General features: G+C 39.5%; 1 long non-coding RNA gene across 1 annotated transcript; it reads right to left on the bottom strand.

The window, feature by feature from the left end:
* Nucleotides 1-6,985: 6,985 nt before the first annotated feature.
* On the bottom strand, nucleotides 6,986-8,828 carry LOC145781407 (uncharacterized). The gene is made up of 4 exons (XR_014290731.1): nucleotides 8,556-8,828; nucleotides 8,232-8,293; nucleotides 7,924-8,087; nucleotides 6,986-7,470 (listed from the first exon to the last, which is right to left on the bottom strand). It is a non-coding gene; the product is annotated as an uncharacterized LOC145781407 (long non-coding RNA).
* Between the last annotated feature and the right edge of the window lie 1,574 nt (nucleotides 8,829-10,402).

Raw genomic sequence — 10,402 nt, 5'->3', positions numbered from 1 at the left:
CCAGTGGCGGCTCGTCCATAGAAACTGCAGCACCCCCTGCACATTTCAGTATTTTATTTTTTTTTATTAATTTAACGTTTTTTTTCGTGTTCTCTATAGATCCTACCGACTGGAAGTTTCATAATTTCTGGGTTTTAAAAAATATGATGATTTTTTAAGTTTTGTATTTGGCAGCTCTGAACTGCAAGCCCTGCAGTTGCGATCTTATAAAAGAAGAACAAAGAGAAATTGTGACGTCATATTTTGGCTGAGGTTGCTTCAAATCCCACAATTTCGAACTGCAAATTTTGCAGTTGCTGGTCACGTGGTCAGGCTAGCTACTGTTGCAAATACTGTTGTTTTCAAGCACGATATTATGTGGCTGCGACTGATGCTGTTACATGGTTAGACCATGTACTTCTACACTACTAGGTAGTCTAGAAGTACATGGGTTAGACTAATGTGCTTTGCTTTCTGCACAAAAAGATAAAGCTTAGACTAGGTTTTCATTAGTGTTGTTAAATTAAATTTAAGAAAAGCTCTACCAATAAATTTTTGTAGTTACCAAACCTGGTGGATTCTTTATAAACTAAATGTAACCTAGGTTCATTGTTAACTTACGATAATAAGTTAAGGCCAAAGGTCACATGCTAAAACAGCCTATTTAAACTTGATGAACATCAGGAAATTAAGTGCTCAAATAGCCTCAAAATTCATAAAATACCACTAAAATAAGGTAACATTTTATGGGGGTCATGTCCCTAGACCCCTTGGCATCGCGCCTTTGGCGCTCGCTCTTTCACGTATAGGCTACTTCCGGTTGCAGCACCCCCTGCTATAAATACCACGAGCCGCCACTGGTCATGCCATTATTTCTTTTTGTTTAGCTGTTTATTGATGACGCATATTGTTTAACTATATAGCCTGCATGCATAATTTGTCAACTTTATATTGCGGAACTGAAGGATTCTATGGTGTTAGGCCTACCCGTAGGCTACGTATTTTTGATGTGTCAAATCACCATTTTTATTATTTAGCTGACCAATCAGCGGAAGCGTGATAGATAGCTCTATGTTTGATTAGGGATGGTTCAAAATATTGTTAAGTCGTCATTTACGTTTTATTTTTCTTTACGCAATACGGTAGCCCCAAACCTTGTTAAACTCACCCTAAAATTTTGATTCACATTGGTGAAAATTCAGCATTTCTTGACCTTGGCGTAATTCTCCCCTCCAATTTTTGCTGGAGCTCCTCTGTGCACATGGTAGGCTACTCAAAGGGAATATCGAGATTTATCGTATTATTGACGACTAGGCTATAGTAACTTCAAACGCCACCCCTGACTTTTTCCATCTGCTATTTTTGCACGGATTTGTTGAAGCTCTGCTCCATTTTACAATATTTCCTGCAAAGATTTGTTTAAATCGTACTCTTTACTATTTGATACGTGTGGGCGTGGCCGATCAGCATACTCCGAAGGCTGCCATTTTAACGCCCCTTGGTGGTTTTGAAGTTGGTGAATTAAAAACGGGGCTTGGTAACGCCAGTCAGAGTTTTCAGCGTTTTTGAATAAGGTTTTGCGTGGCTTGAATCTTGTGACGTAATGATTTTAAGGAACATTAACCCCCATGAGCTTACTTTGAATAAGGAGAAATACGTGTTTGGCACGGTACATCAACCTAACACGTTACGTGCGTATGCTAGCCTACATTATGTTGTAGCCTATTCGGTAGGCCTACCGATATATTTTATATTGTATCTTTTGTTTTTTCTTTAAGTGATTTTCAGAGTTCAAAATGGATACTACTATAGCCTACACCTACACCTTACATTTTTTCCATATACAATAAAATGGAACAGAATTGTATCCTACAGTCGGCACCGTCCATGGTGCCTGAAAGCGCCGTATGGTGGTGCGCAAATGAAACTTTGCTTCGCATCTTTATAATTATAGTCCCTAGCCTTGACGTCATTGCATAAAAAGTAGGCGACTAAGAGATAACGTCTCTCACTCTTGCAACCTAATAGCCGTTCTGCTGAAGTGTAGATATTTGTGTTGTCGGATGTCGCGCGAGATTTCGGAGTTTCCCCATGTACCAAAATTGGCCTGTAGTTCGATTTAAAACAGAACTGTTGCTGTAACTGTTAGCGTTAGTGCCGTGGGGGAGGGATCTGATCCATTTAGGTTCTAGATATGTTTTGTGTTAATTTTATGCGCCGTCGCGTTATTAATGCCCGCTTATGTTACGTTTTGCTTGTACCTTCTGTGAAACTTTTGCATCTCGTTAGTTGTTCCTTACCAAACATATTATAGTTCTTGAGTTCAATAGGCTACGCAAGATGTGGTTATCCACCGAGAATTAAAACTTTTGACACTTTGGTGTTGGAAATTGGACCGTTCAAACGGTCATTGCTATGCAAGTCGATATACATCTTCCGTAAGAGGAAATAATCTCTAGGAATTTTGCAACCTAACAATTGAGGTCACTTTTAGTTCTAATTTTTCAGGTAAAACATAGACACATAGACGGAGAAAAACTGCTGCAAAATTGAAAAACCAAGAACTTATTGAGTGTTTGCGAAGTGAAAGCGATGAAGCGATTTACCAGCTTACTGTACTGACTGAATAGGTGTTCAGAATCCGGTTCTACTATGTAGGCTAGACGTTGTAATGGTCTTCAAACGTTATTCCAAACTTAGGTCACACCAAAGGTTTTCCCTAAACTAAAACAACTCTCCAGCTTGCTTGTACTTGCCGCCTAGCAACTGGTAGCCTATAAAAAAATATTTGAGCAAAAATGTCCAGTTATTAACGTATAAACGTAACGATCTAGTTGGGTATAACCCTTTAACTATTAAGAATTGAATTGAATATATTTTGGCATCGCATCTCTGCTATTGCAATCACAGCTGGTGGTCAGCTTTCGGTCATGCAAGTTTAACCTATTGAGTGGTGCCCAAAAACTAACAAGGTTGTTTCATTTTGTTTTAAATTTCAAATAACTGTTGATTGATCCCAAACAGATATCATCGTACTGCAATGTAAGAGGTAATGCAGTTAGTCGGACCTTGACAGTCCGTTAGGCAGTTAGTTAGACCTTGACAGTCCGTTAGGCAGTTAGTTAGACGTTGACAGTCCGTTAGGCAGTTAGTTAGACCTTGACAGTGCGTTAGGCAGTTAGTTAGACCTTAACAGTGCGTTAGGCAGTTAGTTAGACCTTGACAGTCTGTTAGGCAGTTAGTTAGACCTTGACAGTCCGTCAGGCAGTTAGTTAGACCTTGACAGTCCGTTAGGCAGTTAGTTAGACGTTGACAGTCCGTTAGGCAGTTAGTTAGACCTTGACAGTCCGCCAGGCAGTTAGTTAGACCTTGACAGTCCGTTAAGTAGTTAGTTAGACCTTGACAGTCCGTCAGGCAGTTAGTTAGACCTTGACAGTCCGTCAGGCAGTTAGTTAGACCTTGACAGTCCGTTAGGCAGTTAGTTAGACCTTGACAGTCCGTCAGGCAGTTAGTTAGACCTTGACAGTGCGTTAGGCAGTTAGTTAGACCTTGACAGTCCGTTAAGTAGTTAGTTAGACCTTGACAGTCCGTCAGGCAGTTAGTTAGACCTTGACAGTGCGTTAGGCAGTTAGTTAGACCTTGACAGTGCGTTAGGCAGTTAGTTAGACCTTAACAGTGCGTTAGGCAGTTAGTTAGACTTTGACAGTCTGTTAGGCAGTTAGTTAGACCTTGACAGTCCGTCAGGCAGTTAGTTAGACCTTGACAGTCCGTTAGGCAGTTAGTTAGACGTTGACAGTCCGTTAGGCAGTTAGTTAGACGTTGACAGTCCGTTAGGCAGTTGGTTAGACCTTGACAGTCTGTTAGGCAGTTAGTTAGACCTTGACAGTCCGTCAGGCAGTTAGTTAGACCTTGACAGTCCGTTAGGCAGTTAGTTAGACGTTGACAGTCCGTTAGACAGTTGGTTAGACCTTGACAGTCCGTTAGGCAGTTAGTTAGACGTTGACAGTCCGTTAGGCAGTTGGTTAGACCTTGACAGTCCGTTAGGCAGTTGGTTAGACCTTGACAGTCGTTAGGCAGTTAGTTAGACCTTGACAGTCCGTCAGGCAGTTAGTTAGACCTTGACAGTCCGTCAAGCAGTTAGTTAGACCTTGACAGTCCGTCAAGCAGTTAGTTAGACGTTGACAGTCCGTCAGGCAGTTAGTTAGACCTTGACAGTTCGTTAGGCAGTTAGTTAAAAACCTTGTCCGTTAGGCAGTTAGTTAGAACTTGACAGTCCGTGAGACGTTCAGTTAAACCTAGATAGTTAGTTAACTGGGTAGTTAATCAGTAGCCTATTTGGTTAGGCAGTTTTTGATAGACAGTAGCTCACCTGTACTGTATCCTCATCAGAATTAGACACAAACTTGAGTTTAGTAGGCTACTTGGAAGTTCAAAACAATACCAAGTGGTATGAAGTCCAAAATGGCAATCATATTAATTCCAAGTTTATTTTTGTCAATAAATGTAGCTACGACGTCGCTCTGTCACTTGGATCTGTATCAAGTTACAAAACTGAAACATAGTTGAAATTAACGCTCCTGCCACGTCATATGAACTTTTATTCCACAAATCCACGTTTTTTTTTGTCGTTCAGCAAAGAAAGTGAGGTACCTTTCAAAAGTGTATGCCAATGCCATCACTGACAATACAAGCACACATGCTGAAAAAAAGGCTCTTACTGTTATTTGGTAAATAAACGACACACCGTAGCAGTGTTCCTGCTATATGAAGCTTAATCATAATCCTGTATGATATAATGAAAGTTAAAATCACTGTTAGTAACCTGTAAGAAACTCTGCGCAAAAAAAAAACTTCTCATTTCAAATTAGACTACACAGTTTGAAAACATGTTGAAATGCAATACGTTTGTCATAGCACATGACTAGGGAACTGTGTTCCGAAAGCTCGTGTAACTCGATATTACCACAACTAATTCGCAGCATCAGGCTTAAACAGATCGTTAGAATCTACACTGTGAAGTATGCAATACGTGTGTTCATCTCAGGAGAAAGAGGTTAGAAGAAACATGAACAATGCAAGAAGGAAGACTGGTACAAACACAACACAGATACGATCAATCAAAAACACACGTGCAAAGTTGAGATTCAAACATGCAAATTGTCACGCTTTTTTTGTAATGTTCGGTTATTGCTTTATTTTTTTGATGCACCGGCTTCACACGCAGCTTTAAACTCCGCATTAACAAGACCATGGGGACCAGGGACTGCATTCGAGTGAGGATTCGACACCTGAAAGCGCGTTGTCTCCCTTTATTCGAGTCACGAGGAAGCCAGGGTCTTGGACAATTTAGTAAGTAATTAGATATAGTGAGGTTGCACCGTCTCAAACGGCGTCGAAAACAGTGTCAGACCCCTGTCTACAAAAACCTCAGACATCTTACGACATTCTCTGACATCTTACAACAATCTCGGGCGCCTTGCGACGGTCACAGACATCTGTCTACGAAAGTCTCCAAAGTCTTACAACAATCTAGGACATCTTAATACAATCTCAGACATCTTTTAACAGTGTCAGTCGTCTGTCTACAACCGTCTCGTACGACTGTCTGCAACAGCCACGGACGTTAATCCATGACAGCCTCGGTCGTCGTATAACTGTCTCGGACGTCTTACGAAAGTCTCGGACGTCTTACAAAAGCCTCGGACGTCTTTCGAAAGTCTCCAACATCTTCAACAATCTCGGACATCTGGACAACGTCTCAGGCGCCTTACGAAAGCTTCAAACGTCCAAAGAAAGCCTCGGATGTCTTTCAGTAATCTCGGACGTCCTTGCACTGTCTCAGACGTTTTGAAACAGGTGACACCAGTAAAATAAACAGAGAGCAACCCTGAATCCATCCAGGTGTTAAAGTCTGCTATTGTTCCGGACCAAAGGCGAGCGGTAAAGCCGGATGCACGTTATAAGGTGTTTGAAAGAGGGTTTTTAATTTTTGTTTTAATTTTTTGTACATGCTAGATGTCTGCCGGTGTATATGATCTGAAAGTGCAAATTTACACCTGAAATGTTTATTGAATCGAAGGAGGTGCTTGGTGATAAAATCATGCTTACTTTGTTACATACAGGTCTTTTCAGTTTCAATCAACAATTCCGTCGTTTTAACAAAAGCTCCATTTTGGATAATTGTCTATAAGAAAATTCCACTAAACTTGACGACCATCAATGATGAAGAAATCCAATATCTGAAAATTAAACGTAGGCTATTGTGAGTACGCAAGTTTGAAAGTGATGAGAACAATCGTCACGCAGGTAACACGCAAGTGACGCAAAACAAGGTTATCCGATTAGTTAGAAGGTTTCGTACGTATTCTTCTCATAACCGATCCACTGAAGCATTTTGATTTTGTCACAAAATGTAAAGTGAGATGATTCGTGAAAAGGGGACGAAAAATCGCATGCGGATTAAACTAGACTACAAAACAAGAAATTACATCTATTAATATCATCTCGACTAATACTTTGAATAAAAAGAGAACGGTGGAACTACACCCATGCACTCATAAATGCCTTTTCAGAGCAGAGGGTGCAAGCGCCCCTGGCCACTCTTTTGAAGGGCCCCCCAACGTAGAAAAAATGTGATTTTGTGTTATTATTAATATGAAGTAATTTGCCTTGTATGATCCATGACCACCTAAAGATATGGCCTGATTTGTCACAATTTGCAGAAATTTCCAGATTTTGCTATACACTGTTAAAAAATTTTACTGTCCTTTGGACAGGCAGCAAAATAACTTTCTAAGTAGTAATTTTATTTACTGTAATGGAAGTATTTTTACTTCCGTTGACAGTCATATTTTTAATGTTTCTGATCAGTAAAAATACTGCTCTGGATAGTCATTTTTTAAATGTTTCTGATCAGTAAAATTACTGCTCTGGATAGTCATTTTTTAAATGTTTCTGATCAGTAAAATTACTGGTCTGGATAGTCATTTTTTAAATGTTTCTGATCAGTAGAATTACTGCTCCGGATAGTCATTTTTTAAATGTTTCTGATCAGTAAAATTACTGCTCTGGACAGGCAGCAAAATAACTTCCCGAATAGTTTTTGTGACAAACGGCATTATGAGAGTAAAATGACTTTCTCTACAAGTAAATATTACACACGTGCATTTGCAGATATAAATTTATTGTGTACAGCAGACCTCACTGGCGACAATGTTTCACAATATATTTCTCAAGATGTTACAAGTATAGCTATTTGTTTGATGTTTCACGAACACGTGAATTCGCTTTTTTAACTGCAGAGTTCAGCCGAGGCTATATTTCGGCGAAGCATGAAGCAGCAGCGACTGAACAGTGAATTTCTTGACTTGCTTCAATCTTCATAACAAACATCCCTGCCGAAGCATGACCTCGTTGCACTGTCGGAGTACTTTAGGGTGCACATCCCACTTTTTCTTGTCATGACGGATGACCCCAATGCGAGCAAAGTATCTGAGGAAACAACACAAGTTATATCAGTGGATCTTTTCAAATTTGACCGTGATATTTAGCAATGTTTGTAACTACACCACAATACCATCGTGTAGTGAAAGTGTGAAACCTTCAAATTGATCAGAATGCGTTGTCACTTCCACAAACCTTAGAATAATCGTCATCCTCTGGAGTTGTGGCTTGGAACTTGCGTACATAACTAGTATTAACAGTTTAACACCTCTAATAATCAGTCTGGATGGCCGAGTGGTCTAACACGCAATCCCTCCGGTAATGGGTGCAGTTCTTACTAGCTGCAGTAGAGAGACACTGTCAAGAACTTCGTGGATTTGAATCCCACTCCAGCCAGACCAGCTTGTCACTGGTATGAACGACTTTGTGAAGGAGGGAGTTCCATTATTGTTATTCCTTAGCTCATACATAAACAATTAAACACATTACAGGTTTACATACCTCTGTATAAACTCCAGACTTGCAGCTGCACTATCTGGATATGACATTGCAAAGACGTAATATGAGCAGAAGTAAGCCAGCGCTACAAAAAAACGACTTGGTTTAAATTGCAAGGTTGCCTTCGATGAATACGAGAAACTTCACTGCACTGGCAAGAGTGGGCCCTGCAGATGCAATGAGGCACAAATGAAACTACGAAGATTGAAATTAGTGCATATTTACATTTACCAACTTCATATTTAGGTGAGCAATTCAAAAGTTCACTTGTACATCAGTCAAAATTGTACAAACGCTCATTCACAACTTACCAAAACACACAATTATTGGATGCTGGTACACGAGTTTCTTCAAACTGGGAGATAGCTGAATCCTACAAATTGAATTTAACATTTTTAAGATATTGAAAATAATACAAACATTGTCAAACACTCATATAGCCGCACTCTTATCGCTAAGAAGGCAATAAAATAGAATTTATTAGCAGTAGTAGCATGGTGTTCATATCACACAAGTTATATATAAGCTATACATAAATTTGCAAAGTATGTGTCAGATGTTCTTCCGGGAATGGGAAGGTTGGGTATTAAAAAATCTGTGTTTGCAAGTAAATAATAATAAGATGTACGTTATACCTCAAAGCATTGATAAATCGCTGAGCAATCTTCTTTAAAATATGTTGTAATCAGTTCCACTAATCCCACTGAGATGGCAAGTTGTCTCCCAGCCGCCAGTTGTCTCCCGGCACATCATAAATACACAAGGATAATATCCAAGTATCAAGTTATTCAATGAAATGAAATACAACACATGCTCAGGAAAGCATGAAAAAACCTAAATTGGTTTAAAACATGTATTATGAGACGTTGTCACGAATAATACCGGTAATAAGTACTGGTCCTCTTCCTGTAGCCTAATGGGGATTTTTCCTTTTTGATCTTTGGCCAGGGCTGAGGGTCTATCGTTTACCACCCTGGACCTGCTGCTCAAATTATTCATGCTGGTCACACACGAAAGATCAGCCTACCACAAGTTTTATCACCACAGCTGGATAAACCACTCAATTATTTAGTTCTCACTTTTTAACAGTCCTGGGCATTGACTAGGCCTATAAACTGCAACTGACGGCAGATGTTTCACTCTGAGGTAAAGTGGAGTTGCATCTCAAATGTCGTTACTCCCTGGCTACTCATGGGCAAGGCGTAGCACCAGATATGGCAGATATACTCTCTAGCTAGGGTCACAGCTTGTTTTTTTAAAACTGTGTAGGCTACCTAATATTTTCTCATTTTGAAGACAGTTGCAGCAGCCATGCCTAGTAATCTTTTGGCAGTGGCTATTTGACCGGCGCCGGTCTTTGAATCTGAAACACTATTTGACCGGTCATGACATCACTATACAGGCACCTTTTTCTTTTACAAAGCAAAAGACGAAAAGCACGTATATAAGTTCTAAATTCGACAATTTTATTCAACTTGATCCGTGGCGCGTGCGATACTTTGCCGACTCCTATTCTAGAGGGAATGAGTTCGATACTACCCGGAAGCATTCTTTTTTTTTTTTAACTAAATTTTGACCCAAAGTGCATTTTGTAGTCAATTTTTAATTTGAGTTGCATTACATTTACATACCATTACCATTTTTTTAAAAGAAGCATTGTATATAACTAACTTGTTGAGAGCAAAAGTGTAATGCTTCGTTCGGCACACACGGTCACATCAATCAATCATTTTATTTTTGTCATTAACGCGTCCGGGACGAAAAAGATACTAACTACAAAAATCGATATAGACCTACCAGCACATTAATGAACGGGAAAAGGTGGCAAAACCTTGAAAGGTTTAAAACGTGCCTGAATGAAAAATTATGGGAGCAAGTCTTTTAGGCGCTGGTCTAATAGGCGCGCACACTGTGGCGTCTGGATATTTAGGTGCGGAGCACTGTGGCGCCCGGTCATTTAGATGCTATTCCTAATAAAGTCTGTAGATTGTATCAGCTTAGTAGCTTGCCAGAAAATTATATCATGGCTTCAGTGAGTGAAGCTGCTAAAACCGGCAATGCTTTTCACACAAAATGTTATATTGAGCAGAAAAATATATTGTTGTTTTATTGATTTATTATTGTTTTATTTGTTGTTAGTCCAAGTTTGCGTTGGTTAAAGCTTTATCAATAAATTATTCAAGCTTCCGAACATTATTGAGTTCACTTTTTAGTTAACTCTTTCGCGACCACGGACGTATACACACATCTTGGGATTTTTGCCATGATGACCAAGGAAGTATCCCTACGTCCAAGGTTAAAAGGTAGCCTATTTCAAGCAAAAAAATAATGTAAATGATGACAGATCCATAGTCTTTGCCTGTCCTTTTTTTTAACTAATTAAAAAAAAATTTTGGCGGTGCAGTTATCGGATGAGGACTTCTTAAAGATAGTGGATTTTTTTTCTTTCACTTATTGGAATTGGCAGTCAAAACTGGCTAGG

This window comes from Aplidium turbinatum, chromosome 12 (assembly GCF_918807975.1).
Source record: "Aplidium turbinatum chromosome 12, kaAplTurb1.1, whole genome shotgun sequence".
Classification (NCBI taxonomy): Eukaryota; Metazoa; Chordata; class Ascidiacea; order Aplousobranchia; family Polyclinidae; genus Aplidium; species Aplidium turbinatum.
The sequence above is the reverse complement of the archived record's forward strand: the minus strand, read 5'-3'. Positions and strand labels throughout refer to the sequence as shown.